The following is an 18,744-nucleotide window of genomic DNA, read 5'->3' as shown; positions in this document are numbered from 1 at the left end:
AGATTCCGAGCAGTGACTCTACAGTGCAGCGTTGGCCAAGACTCAGAAGGCTCCGGTGCCATCGACTAAAACATTCCCTCATAGAAGACTGGAGTTTCTGGGATACCCAGGCTCTTATCTCACCCTTCAAAACAAGTGACCCACAGACAAGGAAGCTCCTCAAACCAAGGCACCATCAGCCTGTGCTGGAACCCAGAGCTGCCTGTGGGGGTACTGAGCCAGGATTAGGAGCCTCTGGAATCAGATCCAATCCCAGCTCTGCAATACAGAGCTGTCCCGCTTGGGGCAAGCTGGTTCCCATTCGGAGCCCCCATTTTCTCAGTGTAATCGGGATCATAACACCTGGTCCAAGGGCTGTGATGAATCAATGAGATGACAAAAGCCAAACATCCAACACAGTCCCTGACCCAGAGTGGGTGACCAGCCAATGGCACTTCCCTGAGCTCCCTTGCTGTTCTGTAGACAGAGGCACACACGGTGGGACCTGAAAGGATCTGTCAGAGCAAGAGCTGGAACCAATACCTGTAGCTTAGTTTCACCACTTTAAAAAATGAATTCTTACACAATCACTTGTCTGCATAACACTAGCGTTTACAGAGCCCTTTTTCCTACATTATTTTCTATTTAAATAGCCTTGTTAGCTAGGCATTATTATTCTCATTTTACAACTGAGAAAGTCAAAGCTAAGGAAGGTTAAATAACTTGTCCTAGTCCCCTTGGTCTTCAGATCCTTAATCTAGTGCCCTTTCTGCCATTCCACACTGGAATAATCATCCATTCAGTATAGATTTCCTGAAAGTGTACTCGGTTCCAGGCATGGTTCCAGGACTGGGTGCCCACTTTGACTTGTCACTCCAAGAGTAGAAATGGCCTGCTCTAAGCCAGCCACATTCTTTGATCCCTCATGGCTGATGGTACATCCATGGGAACCGTGGCCAGAGTGATATATGGTGATACATCCTGCTGTAACCAACTGAGCTGACCACCCACATGCTGACTGGTAACATTCTCTGCCCTTGAGGCATTTACAGTCTCTTGGGCTAAGGAAGGCACAGCCAGGTGAAAAGCATATCAGAGGGAGGGAAAAAACCATCCAGAAAACCAATGGTTCTCAGCCTCGGCTGTATATCAGAATCACTTAGGGGCCTTTTAAGACATTCTGGTGCCTTGATCCAACTCTCAGAGATTATGAATTATTTGGCTGTAGAGTGGGTCCCCACCACAGCATATCTGAAAATCTCCCCACGTAAGACTAACATGTTTCCAGGTTGAGAATCCACATATAGGGCCCTGCCAATCAGAGTGTGGTTTGCTGACGGGCAGTATTGGCATTACCTGAGGGCTGGAAAGGAATGCAGACACTCGGGCCCAATCCAGACCTAATCATTCTGCCTCTGCCCTTAAACAAGACCCCAGGTGACTTGTGTGCTCACAGAGGATGCAAAAGCACAGGCTCTTTCCAGTGAGTCAACCAGAGAAGTGCCTCCCGCCCCAGCCCCAGCCCCAGCTGGGAGATATAGCCCACCTGCTCCCTGCCAGGCAGTGCACACTCCTTGAGGGTAAAGCAGGGGGCTCAAGTGACTGTAGGGAGCCATGCCACCAAGCTCTGCTTTTCTTGTTTCCCCCAGAGCCGCACCTGGGCCTGCATCATGGGGCTCCGTGTACAAGAGCTGCGGGAGTCCCAACAAACCCTTTTCTGTGGCTAGAAGGAAGTCTGAGAGCTAGACACTGTCACCATTTCAGTGACCAGAAGAAAAAGGAATTTCTTCCCCTTCCACACAGTCACTCTCCCCCTTCCTGAGGGCTCTTTAAGGAAGAGGCGAGTTCAGGACAGCACCGCCTCAGCCCAGCCCCGGTGAGACAGCGAGCTGCCCTGCCAACCATAAAGGCAGCACTGTCCCTGCAGGCATGGAGGTGGCTGGTACCAGCTACGCTTCATGAAGAAGGGAATCCTCGAGAGAAGGCCAGACAAAGACACACACAAAATCTGGGCCCTGCCAGCATCCTGCAACCCACTCCCAGCTTCGTATCCCTGCTACCACTTCTGTCTTTGTTTCTGTCTATTAGTTGTGTGTCTGTGTGTTGTTTTCACACGTGCCTGCCTTTGCTTTCTCATTAGACTGAGGGCTACCATCCTGCTCCTCCTTTGTCGCTGCCCACGTACCAAGTACAGAGACTTACGCCCAGCAGGGGCTCAATAAATTATTTGTATTCATGTGCACACATTTTCTAGGAGTCAAGCCCATAGCTCCGGGCTAAAACAAAGAACTCCTCACTAGCAGGCGTTTATTAAGGATTACTATCAGCACATTGATATTCTGTGGGAGAATACAAGAAAACTCTAAGGCACGTCTTCAAAAAGCATGCACTCTGGTTTAGGAAATCAGATTTATACGTGCTAAGCCTAAGACCAGAGACCCAAGGGAATGAAGCATGTTTATAAGGTTAGGCACGTCTATGGACACCAGCATGTGCCAAAACAATGGGTATTTTCTACTCCAGTCTTCTGACAGGTTATTCTTACTTACTTACTGATTGGCATTTTTAAGCATTTTTTCCCTCTGGTCCCTCTACCACTCATCCATACTCCCCATCCTGGGCCATGTTCACTAAAGTAGACAAACAGGATGTAAAGATGCCTAGAGTTAGAAGGGGAGATGGATTAAGACCAGAAACTTCTCTCTGCTAGATGCCCACAAACATCCAACACAACAGTATATCATCTGTTTGCCACCTCACCCCACAGCCATACATACTGCATTGCTTGCCCATTCGAGGCTCCAAAAAGTCTCGGACAAGGTCCCTGGGACCCCAGCCAGAATATAAGGAACATGCTCTCTGCTCTTAACAGGAAAACCACAGTACATCATGTATAGTTGTTCTCACTGTGATGATAAGAAAGCCAGGGAAAAACTCTAGCCAGAAACAGACTTCCAGTCAGATTTAGCATGGAGCTTTCCCAGCAATGTATCAAACTCACCCACATTCAAAAGTCCACTTTGCTCCATGTCTAAAAGGTTAGGTATGACAGACCAGTAACAAGGGTTATTTTTTTAATGTTTATTTTCTTTGAGAGAGAGAGAGAAAGAGAGAGCACAGATGAGTGAGGGAGAAGCAGAGAAAGAGGGAGATGGGGGTTCCAAAGCAGGCTCCATGCTGTCAGTGCAGAGCCCGATGTGGGGCTTGAACCCACGAACCATGAGATCATGCCCTGAGCTGAAGACACCCAAGGGTTCTTTATTTTTTAATGTTTATTTATTTATTTTTGAGAGACACAGAGAAAGAGAGAGGCAGAGAGAGAGGAAGCCCAAGCAGGCTCCACACTGTCAGTGCAGAGTCTCATATGGGGCTCAGTCTCACGAATGGTGAGATCATGACCCGAGCCGAAATCAAGAGCTGGATGTTCAACCAACTGAGTCACCCAGGCACCCCTCAAAGGTTCTGACTCTAGAACTGTGCAGCCCAATACAGTAGCCCACTAGTCACACATGGCCTTTAAAATTAAATTAAATTAAAAATTCAGTTCTCACATTAGCCACATTTCAAGTGCTCATGAGCCACATGTGTCTAGACTACCATGTTGGAGAGGGCAGATATAGAACATTTCTATCATTACAGAAAGCTCTACTGGACAGCACTAATATTAAGCATTTAAATGTTTCATTTGAACTAATGAGTAGGGTACTCTGGGAACTTCTGTTGCTCTCTCCATGTTTGCTGGAGAGGTTTTAGGTACTCTGAGATGTTGAGTAGAGGGAGTGCATTTTCACAATGAAAGAAAAATGTCCTGAGATTCTCATGTAAATACAAAGACTCTAAAGCAAAATTTACAAGGCTACAAATTGGGTCATTTTAGCATGCATATGTGCACACACATGGTCTTTCTTTAAGAAGGCTGTTACTAGCTCCCCCAATCCATACTTTTGCTTTCATTACAAGGACTGCGAAGTCACACTACCTAGTCCTAGCCAGAACTGTTTTCTAGATCCCTTTGGGTTACTCTAAACATTCTCTGTCTTTACCTTCTAACCTGGCATCACTGGGGAGAAAAATCTTTCAGAGGGCAGGTCAGCACCCTGGACAGCAGCAAGCTCCCTGCCAGCACCCAAGAAAAATTCCAGCATTCCCCTTTTCTCAAACATCCCTTCAGAAGAACAACCTCCCAGACACCACCCCAGACATTGAGCAAACTCAGTCAAGAAGCTTCAAATACTCCTCACTAATTCCCAGAAAAAGTCCAACTACTCAGTCAGAGTCAAGATTCTCTGCAGTCTGGCCCCAGCCCATCCCTGCAGCTATAATTTCCACTGCTCCAGCCTGGCCAGTTCAATGCCTGACCAAAGCTTTCCTCCTGTAAACCTCTGATTATGCCCCCTTCCCCCACCAGAAAGGCCCATTTCCTTACCTCTACCTATTCAAATCCTACTTATCTAGGTCCATCACTAGGGCCCCAAACCAGCCTCCACTTCTCTTCAAAACCTTACCAAAGGACTTAGTCTATATTAATTTTCTCTCTTCTCTGATATCCCAAAGCATTATTGGTTTAGACAATGCTTAGGGAGCTTAATTACTTATTGTCTTGCAAAATTACTGGGTTTATATGTCGTTTTTAAAGTTCCTGGTGGTCCAGTATATGGAAGAGCTACCTCTGCCAGCAACTAGCCATGTAGCCACAAGCAAAATATGTAACCCTTCTGAGTCTGTTTCTTGATCAGTAAAATAATGATCTTGGACTAAACCATCTCTAAAATTCTATGAGATTAGGGATTCTTTCAAAACAAGAAGCCATCTGGAAGTGTGCTATGCAAACAGTAGAGCCTTTGAAGACTGACTGCAGGTGCTATATATATATATATATATATATATATATATATATATATAAACAATGCACAGCAGGGCTTGAGTCAGTCAGAGAACTCTGGTTCCACTCCCAGCATGTGTCCCAAAGCCTTCAATTCCACCCAGTGTGTGATGACGATCAGAAAGAGATCTAATTTCTGTCCTCACCTACATCAGCATAGGAAAATTGCCTGTGGCCTCAAAGGCATTTTCCTTCACAGAGAACATGTTGCCACCACCGTGTGGAAAAACACCACACAATGGGTAATATAACAATGTCTCTCATACAAACACACACATATAGATCAACCAACACCTGACAGCAGTATTAGCTTCACCACTAATTATGCATAAGCCCAGACAGACTCTGGAAAAGAACAAAAGACATAATCTTTGGTGATGCCCCAAAATAAAACTCCAGCTAGTCTCACAGGCAGAAGTTCCAAGGGGGACAGAGAAGTGCTTAAAATTTCACCTCAATATTATACATCCTGACAAAATGATATTATAATACCTCCTGGTGTTTAAAATCTGATTCTCAAAGCATTCAGCTTATGGATCTACACACAATAAGATATGAGGATGGTTCATCCTCTTTTGTACCTGGAGAAATTAAGGCCCAGAAATGTTTAACAACTTTTGTGTTGCAAAATAAAAATCAAACCACAATCTGAAGGTAGCCGGGAAAATTTCACTAACATAGGCAACATGCACACACAAGCACAGGCACACACGCACATACACACTCTCAGGGAACTCTTCGTCATATAAAGAGACAACTTCTGAAACTCACTGAGCCCGGAACTGGAAGATTCCACTGACTGCTTGCAAAAAATGCTATTGCCAGAGCAAATTGGCCAGCATCAGTAAAGAAGGAGGGAACTCTCACCGGGAAAAGTCCTTGGAATTGTTCTGCCAGCCATTCACTCTCATCCCAGAAAAATCACAAGATCAGAGAACAAAACTTAGCATCTGGTAAATCCACCCCCATTAGCCTAAACTCGATCCAGGACAGCGAGCTCAGCACAAAGACCATCCTGTTTCAGGCCCTTCCCCGAGCCGGCCATCCTAAGTTTTCAGAGAAGGAAAGCAGGGAGACTCCAATACAACCAGGTTAGAAGGCTAAAGACACCAGCACACAGGGTCCTCTACAATTACATCTCAGTATACTGCTCCAGACATAGCCCTCAGTAATGAATTCAATGCACCTACCGCCCAAGCCATGCCATTTATTCATCCTGACTCAAAGATCCGCTGCACATTCCTATTCTTACTCCAGGAGCTCCGATTATTCAGTCTTCAAGTCTTGGTATCTCAAGACCTCAAGTACTTCCTCTTGCAAGGGACTTTTCCAGATCACCCAAGCCCAATATCATCTCCTGCCAACTGTCTGGAATCAGCAGATGTTTCTTATATTTGAATATACATCTCCTTTCTACTTTAGGGTGGAGACAGGGTCTCCTGAACCTCCCCATTGCTCTAGAAGATGGCGCAGTACTCTACACACACACAGCAGGTGCCCAACAAATATTGGGTGAGAATGATGACAACGACAGGACTTTCTCCAGAGGTTCATCTGCCACTGAAGGGCAGAGCTAGGTGTGAAGTTACATACATGGGACTGGGTGGGCCCAACAGAAACAGCCCAAAAGGAAGTCCACATGACAGACAATAGCTCACACAGCCTTCCTCCAACTTTGGGTGCCAGGGGACTTTCCTCGCTCTGGGACTGAGTGGGAAATCTTCCTTCCTACCCCTGAGCCGCTGATCCCAGGCTGTTTATCTCGTTAACTCTGTTTATTGTGATCCTGGTAAGAGGTTCCGAAGCCCTCCAAGCCCCTCTCTAATTAAATTCATTAGAACAGATTGGGGCTTTCTTTCTGCATCTCAGAAAAATTAACAACACGATTAGCATCATAATGACGGGGAGAGGGGCTGCCAGGGAGGCCTTTCAGGAGGGGTTGGCCCAGCCTGGGAGTGTGGAGGAGCAGGTGAAGGAGGAGAAGACAGATGCTCAGGCACCTGCTTCCCAGAGAAGGGAGCTGCAGGAGCGAGGAGGGGCTGACAACAGCCTAAGGGGATGAGCCCACCACACCCAGGCCCTCTAACTTTTTCAAGGCATGACAATTGGGAGAAGAAGGGCAGGGCAAGAAATTAATCACTGACATAAATTCCAGAGACATGAGCTTCCGGGACAAGAGACTTCGAGCAATCTTCCAGTTTTCCAGAGAGAAAGAAACACACGTAAGCTCTGCTAATGATGGGGCCGGAAGTAAAACATAAGCCCCTCACTCTTTTCATGATGCTGTTCTTTTCCTATGAGATTTTACTGCAAGGACCTGGAGAGAAGAGGCCAGATGAGGCAGGTCACTTCTTTCCCAGAGAACCTGAACCCATCAAGTTTTTGTTTATACAGGCTGGTGGGTTCCCTCATCTAGAAAACTCTCCTCTTCTACCAATTCTCTAAGGTTCAAGCTAGTAGTTGATGAGTGTTTGTTACCAGCCAGGTACTCTGCTGGGGCCCTCGCTGCCTTATCATATTTAATCCTCGTAACAGCTCTGCAAGGTTCATATTGATATCCCCAGGATCCAGATGGGGAAACGGCAGCTCCTCACCCAGTAAATGGAAGAGACAAGGTTTGGACGTAAGTCTGTCTGACCTCAAAGGCTGATAGTTTCTACTATGCTGATCACCTCCCTGACTCCAACAGACAGACTGAGGGATCACTCCTTCCTCTGAAGTTTTACCATCCAGAGTCTGAAGACTTCAATATATACTGTCTTGCCTTATTCCTAAGAGTTGTCATCGGTTTCCATTTATGGCATCTGCTTTCCCTATTTGAAAGCAGAAACCGTGTTTCTGTATCCTTCAGAAGGACACAGTAGGTACCCAAATGTGCATGCTAACTGAGCCTTTCTAACAGATTTTCCTAGAGAGCCTTGGGCAAGTGGAATAAAACACCCCAGTTTTTTATTTTTCCGCAGGGGTAGGGGGAGCTTAGCATAATACATAGGAGAGGTGCATGGGCTTTGATGTCAAACAAATAGGTTTAAATTCTAGCTCTGCAATTCCCTGCTCTACAATCTTAAATAACAACATTTTCCGAGTCTTGCTTTCTTATCTGTAAAACCAGGATCCTAATGATACTTCTTTTAGTAGGTAAACCTTATGAAGATGAAACAAAAATGATGCTATAATGCACACAATAGAGTGCCTAGCACATAGCAAGCAATCTCTAACGATGGCTATTATATTATGACACTTGTATTTTTCTTGGCTTGCCTCAAGACCTAAGGAAAGGAGGGTGGCTCAAGAGTTCTTGAGTTGGCTAGCACAATCTGACTGGCGCCCCAAGTCAGCAAAGCTTTAGAAGTTGCCTAGTCAAGTGCGCAGCATAGCCATTAGCTCCCCAAAGGCCACCCGACCCCACCCCCCACCACTGCAGTCCCAAGGACCAGGCTATATGCATCCAACATCTGTCCTTGCAGGTAGGTGCAGGCTGTACGTGGGTATTTGAGTACATGCTCAAAAGTTTGACATCAAGATGCTCTGGCCAAAGTAAGGTACAATCACTCAGGTCTTACTGCCCACCATGACCCCTCAGCCATGCTCCTACAATGCTAGGAACTCATCCAACCTCTGTTACACATTTCTTGTACTGAATTTTATTTTGTTTTCATTTCTGTCTCTCCAACTCAACCTATACACCCAACACCTAGCACAGTTCCTGGGATATATCAAAGACTCAGGACACACTAATGAAATGAACTAAATTAGGTGTGGGGGAAAGAAGGAGGCTCCTCAGACAGATAAGGCTGAGGGTGTCTATCCTACATTCCTTCCCAGTTCAACTATGATGTTCATGGTGACCTGTGCCCAAGAGTATCACTTCAAAAACCTCCTCTCCCCCACCCGGACTTCTCTGGTGACTCCTAAACTGACTCTGACCTCCCCAGAACTCCAAAACCCTTCCCCACATATGAGAGCTTGCAGTATTTCTACTGTCTCTTATTTCCGACCATGCAACTTTTACAACGTACTTGCTATGTCCCCATCAGATAGGAGCTCCAGAGAGCAGACACTGGGCCTCTTTTCCTCTGACTCCCTCTAAACATTCTAAGCATACCCAGACCACCCTTTGCCCCTAAAACACAAGGGCTTAGGAGATGGACATGGGAGAGCTGAGTAGCCTTGATCTTGTCCCAGAGTGCTTCTGGGTGCCCCCCATCAGGCTAAAGCAGAGGCCCAGTGAGGTTCGGCTGCACAAGGACATCTCTCTTCCCCCTAAAGCCAGGGATCTGCTAACATCTTTCATCTCACCTCCTCCTCCACCCTTTTCTCCTCACAGTCGACTTCAGGGCCAGCCCTGACCCTACCATTCCATGTAATATCATCCAGCCTCCTCATGGTTCTGGAGGAGAGGAAGCTGATGCCACTGGATGTGAAAGATCCGCTGTCCAACATCCTTGTCCAGATGTTCTCGCTCAAGCTTATCTATGGTATTTGTCTGCTTGCTTGTCTCTCTTTCCACGACACTGATCAGACCTGTCTCACTCTTCATCTCTACAATCCCGCACAGAGCACAGCAGCACACTGCAAGGTTCATTAGTATTTGCTAATAAATAAGTACCTCGTCGACCTTACATTCCTCTCACTTCCCTCATTCCTCACAGCCTCCAGGCCAAACCAACTGAGCACTGACCTTCTCGCCTTCTCCCCTTCTGGTTTCCTAAGGATTTTTTCCCCCCTAAAGACTAAGTGATGATCCTCCCACATCCCAGTTCTTGGATGGTCTTGGAGCAAAGTGGTACGAAGGGAAGGGAACAAGTCACAACAACGACAGCGTAATGGGGGCTTGGAATTCTGTCCCTCAGTCACTGCAGACACAGGACCCTCTTCTGCACCTCCCCCTCAGATATCCAAGCCAGAACTCCCCTACCCCAGATATCAGCCACTGGCTCAATGTGCCCCTGAAAGCAGCAGCCCCGGAAGCCAATCTGCTTCAGCCCACAGGGAGCTAGCTACCAGCTCTCCGGGAGCCGGCTCCTCTTTCTACGTGCCTTAGTTTATCTCTGTGCAGCCTCTGCGATGCCAAACAAGGATGAGGGGTGAGATTCATTGCACAAAACTAGAAAGTATGTACATTGTTATCGGAATCCCCATCCCCACCCCCCACACCCCCACTTAACCTGAGCCCCAATCAAGCATTTCAACGTCAGAACCTGAATCCAATCAGCTCTCCACAACAGCTCCAGGTGATGCCTCCTCCCCCGACCTGGAAATGCCTAGGGAAGCTTCCTGCCCCGCCCCCCTATGATTGGAGGGGGCACAGAAAGGTGACGAAGTGGAGGACAGCCATCCCTAGCTGTATGCACCCCTCCCTTGCCAGGCAGTGCCTCAGTCCCATACAGAGTTGTTGCTCATGAGCTGAAGTCCAAGCACTTGGTTTTCTAAAGTGAGGGAATCCTTATGGCGACGGGGACAGAACCCAACAGCAATGCGCTCTCACCTCCAGTTTAAGCCTTGGGGATTTAGCTGATGTCCCCAAGACAGGAACCAAGACAGGAACTGGGCTGTCATTCCCTGTTTCAGGGGGGCAACCCACAATTGTAGAGTTAAATGTGAACGAGTGTCTTTCCTTATTTGTGTTATTCTCATTCTTTCTCTGTATCTACACACACACACACACGCACACACACACGCACACACATATTTCCAGCTGAATCCAAAGAGGGAGATATTAATCCCCAGGAGTGCCAACTCAAAGAGAAGAAAGAAGAAAGAAGAAGAAAGAAGAAAGAAAGAAAGAAAGAAGAAAAGCATCAGTTTTCCAACACACACACAAAGAAGTGTCAACTCAGTCAAAACAAAAGGTTAGAATGACACTCCCCCGCCCCCCCCTCCAATTCCTTCATTCTTCCTGCAGTGCAATCCCACCAGATCGAATCATCCCCAACCAGAGGGGAGGATAGGTCTCTGCCTTCCTTCTTCTCCTGCCCCTGACTCCCACAGCTGGTATGGCCCCTATGCCCAGGGGCTTCCACTCTCCATACATTATCCCTGGGCTTCTCCTTATGTCATCAAGTTCAGTGGCTTCTGAACCTGCCCGTCTCTAGCCCCAAACAAACAATTCAACTCCTGCCCAACCTGTCTCAAAAGCCTGTCTGCCCTTGCTGGAGATTGCTTGGGCCCCAGCAGGGCTCACCACAGTTCCAAGGGTAGATAAGACATTCCAGGCCTCATCCCAGGGAGACAGACGGGCTGGAAAGGGGCACTTGTCATCCATTCCTCTAGACTGAGGGAGGAGGCATCTCTGTCCAACACACACACACACACACACACACACAGCACAGTGCCAAATGCCAAGGAAGGAATCAGGAGCAGAACCTGGCTCAGGGCAGGAGAGGGGCTGCCATGGGGACCAGAGTCTAGGTGATTCAGCACTCTGCCCTCTCTCAGCCCAGCCCATGGGCCACACTCATGACAGCTCCTGATGCCAAGTGCTGACTTGGAGGCTGAGAAGAATTTTCTAAAAATCCAAAATTCTGCAATGCTCCAGTGAGGCTCCTCATCCAGGCCTTTCCATCCCAGGGCTCAGAACAAGACTTGGAAGAGGCCCTCAGCCATTCCCTTGGACCCTGCCTCTTGCCCAACCTAGATTCCCTATGCTTAGCACTCCCCTCACCCCCCCAGGTCCATCTAGGAAACAAACCTGAACAGCCAGGGGTAAGAGGGTGGCTGAGGAGGACACAAGAGGCCTACGAACCCTCAGCATCCTTCACCCCCAAGCCATGAATTGAGTCAAACATGCAGAAAGGGGTTATAAGAGGATTCCGCAACAGAGACTACATCGGGCCTTCAGAGCCCTAGGCCTCCCCAAGCAGGAAGGAGGGCCCCAAGGCAGGTGATGGGGGCTCAGTACAAGCTGTGGGGCTACATACAGCACCAGGAAAGGCAAGAAAGAAAGGTGATGGGTGGCAGGCCAGCTAACAGCCAAGGGGGGAAGCTGGGTTCTTGAGAGGGGACTATGTATGGTGCAGGAGGAAACCAAGAGGCAGCTGGGAAAGGGCTGGGACAGGGTGTGCAGGGGGACCTGGGGAAGATAGAAACTGAGGGAAGCAGATGAGAGACAGGAACCCGGAGTGATGCGGGTCCGGGGTGGGAACGAAAGACAGGGGAGGCCAAGGAGAGGGGCTGATGCGAGGGGTAGGAAAGATGGACGGGATGGGGTCATACCAAGTGGGGTGTGGAGGTAAACAGGTATAAGGGCAGGGCTGTGGATGAGGCAGGGACGGAAGGGAAGGGAAAGAGGTCGAGGATGCAGAAATGTGGGAGGGGAGGCGCCAATGAGACAGAAAGGCTGTTGGGGTGGGGCAGGGGGGTGGGAGCTGAACGGGGGTGGTGCAGATATCCACAGAACAGGATGGATTCAGGGCAGGTGACGGTGTGGGGACGAGAAAGGACGGGGAATGTGAGCAGAGGGGGATGGGGACAGGTCGGGGGATGGAGACGGACAGAGGAGGGCGGGAACGAGGGTGTGTCGCTAGCTGGGTTTTCCATGACCCCCGTTCTACCCCCACCCCCATCTCTCCGGTATCCGCGCTCGCCTACCTCCGAGGGCTCGGGTGCCGGCCCCGGGCGCAGTCGGTGCTGTCCGCCGCCGGCGCCGCCACTTCCCCCCGCGTCCCCTGCACGCCTCTCGCCGCCAGCCGCCGCATTAGGGCAGAGACCAGCCCGTGCGCGTCCCCGGACGGCCGGCGCGCCCCCGACACCCTGCGTGCGCGCCCTCGCGCCCCTCCCTTCGCGCGCCGAGCGGGGACCTGGACGGAGGAGGAGGCAAGATGCTCGGGGCCCCGCCTGGAGCGTCGCGGAGCGATTCGCAGGGCCCGTGCCGGTAAAAAAAAAAAAAAAAAAATGCCCACTGGCATTGAAAATGATCATAATTGAAGCCCCCACGGTATCACGTTTTGTCCTGTATATGCCCCCTCCACCATCGGGCTGTGACTTCTTGGAGGCGGAAATGGGCCTGAGAGCCTGTGTTCCCAGGGAGACTCGCTTGTGGTAGCCTCTCCAGGGACGTTAGTTGATAGAAGATTGTTGGATCCCGAATTGAGGACGTGAGAAGTTGTGACTCCTTCCGGGGGTTGCGTGGTCGTTTAAAATAGGAGATTGTGTCCTGCCCTCTGGGGGCTCAGGCCCTGTCCCAGTCTTGAGATAGGGTAGAAGAAGTCCGATGACTGGAAGGCCCAGATCTCAGTGTTCGTCCCGTTGCCGTGACTAATTCTCTCACAAGGGCAGGGCACTTCCTCACTGTCCTCCACCGAACAATGAAAGTTGATTGGATGATCCCTTCGGGTCCCTTATGGGGCCGACAGGGAGAATGTGTCGGACACAGGCGGAGACGTGAGCGCAGCTATTACCTGAAACAGTGGACAGATCTGAACTGAGGAATCATAAAACCTTAGTTTTGGTAGCTTCCAGTCCCGTCCCCCAACCTGAACCACAGTTCCCTCCACGGACACCCTCTGAGGTCTCATTCGAGGCCACATGCAACTGCCTTTTCTGCTCCCACGGCTCCTGCCCTGTCACTACCTTCACTGTACTGTCCCCACCTACCTGCCTGTCTCCTCTCCAGCTTGTGGGAGGTGGGAGAGCAGGAAGTCATCCTGTTCCCCATGCTTGCCCAGCCCTAGCACAGAGTAGGTGCTCCATAAATGCTTGCAGAAAGGATGAGTGACCACTAATGGTAGATGGAATCCTCCAGGTAACCGACAACATGTTGAACTCTTCAGTTGGCTGCTTTGAGATCTGCAACCAGAGCTATTGGGTAAAGACAATGGGAAATGGAGGAAGGTCCAAATGGCGGGGCCTCAAAGCGTAGCTGCCCATGGGCCTCAGGGACCCCGGGCAAACGTTTCTGCAGGGCCCCTGTGTATACACACAATTTGATTTCACTCAAAATTGTTTCTCAGGACTCTTCTGCAGACTGGCCTCATGTAATCCTGTGAATGAAGTAGTCTACCTCCTGGAGCTGGGCCTGACCACAAGGCCCTGGGATGACCTGGGGCAGCCAGAGCTTCTGGGGGGCTGGCCAACCTGGGGCTTCTGGTCAACCCCTGTGTGGCGAGGGAGAGAATGTACAGGGTTGGAAAACTCTCCGAAGGGGAGAATCTGGAAACTGAGACACCCCATCCAGATGACACTACTGACCCCAGTTGGTCCCAGGCACTGGAGGGGCACTTAGGAAACTTGGAGGAAGGTGCTTCAAAGCACCAGGGCCCCTCAGGCCTGCACCTAGGACAAGATCCCCCCTTACCTTCCCTACCGGAAGTGTCCACATGGCTGGCTCAGTGGGAGAAAGAAGATAATTTTCCTTTTCTAAGCACTCAATTTCTTGTATGTATCAGTCACTTGCTTTTTACAGTGCTAGCAGGTAGATATTTTATAGGCCGTATTGCATAGTGGCTGTGGGATCAGCTCTGGAGGTAGCTGGCTAGGGTTCAGACCCCACCTCCACCACATCAGATCTGGGTCAACTTGGGCAATTTGCTGATTTCCCTTTCATTTCTTTAAAAAATATAATTAAAGTTGGGCGCCTGGGTGCTCAGTCGGTTCAGCGCCCAACTTCAGCTCAGGTCATGATCTCACGGTCCGTGAGTTCGAGCCCCGCGTCGGGCTCTGTGCTGACAGCTCGGAGCCTGGAGCCTGTTTCGGCTTCTGTGTCTCCCTCTTTCTCTGCCCCTCCCCCGCGCATGCTCTGTCTCTCTCTCACTGTCTCACAAATAAATAAACGTAAAAAAATTTTTTTTATAAAAAAAATATATATAATTAAAGCTATACAAGCATGTAGCTGAATCAGAGTCGAATTATTCTATGAGAATTCTTTCTTTCTTTCTTTCTTTTTTAACTAGGCAAAGAACTTTATTAGTGTTGTTTCAAACTTTATTCCCGGGCTTCTTCAGCTTAATTAGCTGCGAAGAATGAATTGTATATAAGCAAAAACTGAAAAGAGCTGCAGTGTCCAAGGGTCTTGGGCTTAAAAAATATTAGAGATCCAGATTTTATCAGATCCATGAACAAAATTTGTAAAAAGCAGCCATCATATACAATAGCAGCTCCCAGTAACTTCTCCAAGTTTTATCTTCTTCAGAAGTTGACTCCATTCAGTGTGCTTCATTCTTGGAAGCTTCATCCAAATTCTCCACGAGATCTGGACCTTCATCATCATCATCCTCTCCAGTAGCAAGTGGTGCCTTTCCATCCACAGATTGTTTGGGCAGAGCTTCAGCCCAAAGATACTTAAAGCCTCATTTGAGATACTGGGGAGCTTTTCTGTCAGCTGCTTTTTCTCAGCATGGCCTGTGATGGTGAAAGTATTTGCTGCCAGGGAGGCCTGCACTTTAGGGTTGTTAAAGTGGATCACTATTCCTTGGTTTGAGAACCAACTCTAACCAAGAACTTGTGGCTCAGTCAGTTAAGCATCTGACTCTTGATTTTCAGCTCAAGTCATGATTCAGGGTTTGTGAGTTCGAGCCCCACGGCTCTCTCTCCCTCTCTCTCTGCCCCTCCCCTGCTCACGCTTTCTCTTTCTCTCTCTCTCTCTCAAAATAAATAAACATTTTTAAAAAATAATTTAAAAAGGTGTTCATTATGACTACTCAAATCCTATTCACAACTCACCTTTTCATTCCTGCAAACTTTTATGTTTTCTGGACTTAAGAATTATCGTGTTTTGTTTACTTGTCTTACATACAGCAGTTACAATTCAACACTAAATTCTCCATCAATTGTCTATATCCATATGTTCAGAACTTTCAGAGAGTCTATAAATTTTATCTACCTGAAGATTCTCTCTAGAGCCTTCTGACAAGTTCCAGTCTCTCTTGGTTTCTCTATTCCACTACACAGCTATTGATATCGTCAAGCCTCAGTTTCTTTCATCTGTAAAACAGGGATAATTATATTACCTCATAGAGGTGTTGTGAGGATAAGCAAAATAGTTCATGTAGCACAGTGTTTGTCATATAATAAATACTTAATAAATATTGCCTTATTATGATTCGAGAGGAGAAAACCAAAGCTCCAAGTAACCTGCCCAAGTAACGGTTCAAAGCCCAGATGTGTCTGAAAGCTCCTACTTAAAACTGTTTTGCTATTTTAGGGCAGGCCCTAAAAATCTTAGACTTACAAAGTTAGAATCTTCCAGTATGGTCAGTTGAAGAAACATAGGATTTTCCAAGAAGGTCCTGGCCGACCAGCAGGGTGAACATGGTCAGATCACCTAACCCCTCTAAGACATATTTCCTCCTATGGAAAGTGGGGATAAAGTGAGCGCCAAGGAGATAAGGCACTTTGTAAACTAAATGCTCTGCACAAATGTTAGTTACTGCCCAACTTTCTCTTCCTTTGCTTCATTTTTTTAGCAGCTGAGAAAACCAAGTCCGTGCAAGAAGATCACGCAGATAGAAATCATGCAGTGATTCGGTGGTTGAGACGGAACTGGAGCTCATATCTCATGGCCTTAGTGTAAAGAAATTAAGTCCAGGCCTGATGGGCATCCAAGGCTGCCAGATGCCCAGACAGGATAGAAGCAGGTGTTTCCTTGGCCTCAGTGTCCCCAGCCACTAGCCTGTCCTGACCAGGGGAGGGACACCACCTGCTGGTGATGGACTCTGGGGACAGAGACAGGCCTGGATCTGGTGCAGGCTGTTCTACTAGTGTGTCAGGAACAAAGCTACTCAGTGCCAAGGGCAGACAGTGGTTGCTTTTTTCTTTCCAGACATTCATCTGGCCTTCCTGCTTCCTCTTCTTCCCTGGGTTTGTATTTTTGAGTTCTGGCTGAAACTCTAGCGGGCATGGACTCTGTTGACCCTGGCCTTGAAACCCCACTCGCTGTGTCCTCTCTCATGGTGAATGGTAAGTCACCAATGACTTTCACATTCCCCAACGTCTCACTGCTCCCAAGCAATGACACAAGCCTTGCCTAACCCCGGACTCAGGCCAAGAGAAAGCCCCCACGCACTGAATCTCAGATGCAGTGGGACACTGGGCACGGGCAGGGATGATGAAAGACAAGGGACAGGACTGGGCCGCAGCAGTGTCTGTTATGCCCTCCAAGCCACCCTCCTGCACATGCTGCTTCATGCATTTTGGGTAGAGGTGCAAGAATGCAGCCTGCAGAAACACTAACACAAGTCACAAAGATGCATGTGCATCGGGATGTTGTGCAGCCCACGCAGACAGCAATGATCCAGTATGCTGGTGCAATGGAGAAGTATGGAGCCATTTTTAAAAAGTAACACACACACACACACACACACACACCCTTTTAAAAGAACAGCTTAGTAACAACATGTAGGGTAGTACCCTTTTCTGGGGGTAAAAATAAAAGCAAATTGGTATAAGGGGTGGAAGAAGAGGAAAGAGGGAATGATGCCCTGGGCCGATTTAGGAGATGAGAACCTGGAGGAAACCAGGAGGGACCTAATTTTTGTTAAACCCTTTCATATACCAGCTCTCCTTTTACATCTGTCATATCATTTAGTCCTCACAAAAGCCCAATAAGATTGGTGGTCCTTGTCTCCAGTTTGCTGATAAAGAAATAGAGGCCCAGGGAGGTTAGTAAAATTTCAACATCACACAGATGAGATGTGGCAAAAGCTTAACCTTGCCCAAAGGGAAGTCTAGCCTAGCCATTTGGTTTCTGGGATGTCATCTCTGGACCCTTGGGATATGCTAATAAAAGTGTCTTTACCTGGGGGCCTGAGGCCACACTCAACAGTCTATGCTAACAATGTGATTTGTGGTGGGGGCTTTGGGCATGTATCAACTCAGCCTCCAGAGAGGCTAGAAACTAAGTGTAGCTACATGGGTGTAGCTTGGTTGGTCTTGGTAAAGACTCTGAACACTAAGGCTTGGGTGAGCTTCCTTGGTTGGCAACACTCTGTCCATATCGCCAGACATCTTTCCTGGAAGGTACTGCTGTCTACACATCTCGGGGGGCAGACAACTGGAAACTCCGCAGTGGAGCCCTCCTGAATGCTGTCCCATGCACCTCTCCTCTGGGCTGACTTTAATCTGTATCCTTTTGCTGCAATAAAGCATAACTGTGGGGACTCTAGCTTCCAGTGAGTTCTGTATGTCCCACTAGATAATTATTGAACCTGAGCATGGTCTTGAAGATGCCCAAGCCTGCGATCACTGTCAGAAATGAGGGTGGTCTTGAGGGTTTCTCCCTAACTTTGAAGACGGTAAGGGGTGTACTGGGATTTGCTCAAAGATCTCAGAGACTCCAGCATGTGGCCTCTTCCCAGTTCATTCTTCTCTTACACTGATCCACCGTGGACAAGTGCCGAAGGGAAGAAATTCTGGCACCATGAGGAAGAACGAGAACAGAGCGATGGCCACACTCAGCGAGAGCAAGGTGGTTGAATGAGGACATAGAAAAGCAAGCTGAGTAGCGTGCTCAGCGGGAAAATAAAAGGAACACATTTTAGAAAGTCCCAGGAATCTCTGACCCTAACGACACAAGATGGCAAGAAAGCAGGTGCAGAGAAAGCTGAAGGGAGAAGCTACCAGAAGCCCCAGTTTCTTATAGGTCCTCCAAGAAGCTAGGATCCCCGATAGACAAGACTCTTCCCTTGTCTCCCACCCAGCACCTCCTCCCTGCTCACTGTAGGCCAGGAGGGAAGATCACATTTCAATTTATACACAGAATTAAGGGAAGGAGGGAAGGAACCAGGAGACTAGCTTTGATCCTTCTCCCTTTTGGCCACTCCACAGTGCTGGTGGTCCTCCACAGTGGCATGTATGGAGACCTCATGTTTCCACAATCCCTTTATTGCCCCCACATCCAGCACATTCTTAAGTACCTAGCCTTTTCTGCCCCCACCCAGTTCCAGGCT

At 48.4% G+C, this 18,744-nt stretch overlaps 1 protein-coding gene and 1 pseudogene across 1 annotated transcript in view; both read right to left on the bottom strand.

The window, feature by feature from the left end:
* The window catches only part of NFASC (neurofascin), a 181,722-nt gene extending 169,207 nt beyond the window's left edge, over positions 1–12,515 (bottom strand). Inside the window, exon 1 of the mRNA XM_030302726.1 lies at positions 12,452–12,515. The gene's annotated coding sequence lies outside the window, so the exon portion shown is untranslated. The remainder of the gene's footprint in view (positions 1–12,451) is intronic.
* A 2,280-nt stretch (positions 12,516–14,795) lies between these two features.
* Positions 14,796–15,528, bottom strand: LOC116737829 (annotated as a pseudogene).
* Positions 15,529–18,744: the final 3,216 nt, after the last annotated feature.

The sequence above is a fragment of the Lynx canadensis genome, chromosome F1 (assembly GCF_007474595.2).
Source record: "Lynx canadensis isolate LIC74 chromosome F1, mLynCan4.pri.v2, whole genome shotgun sequence".
NCBI classification, from domain to species: domain Eukaryota; kingdom Metazoa; phylum Chordata; class Mammalia; order Carnivora; family Felidae; genus Lynx; species Lynx canadensis.
Note: the sequence above shows the minus strand (reverse complement) of the source record. Positions and strands in the feature narration are given on the sequence as shown.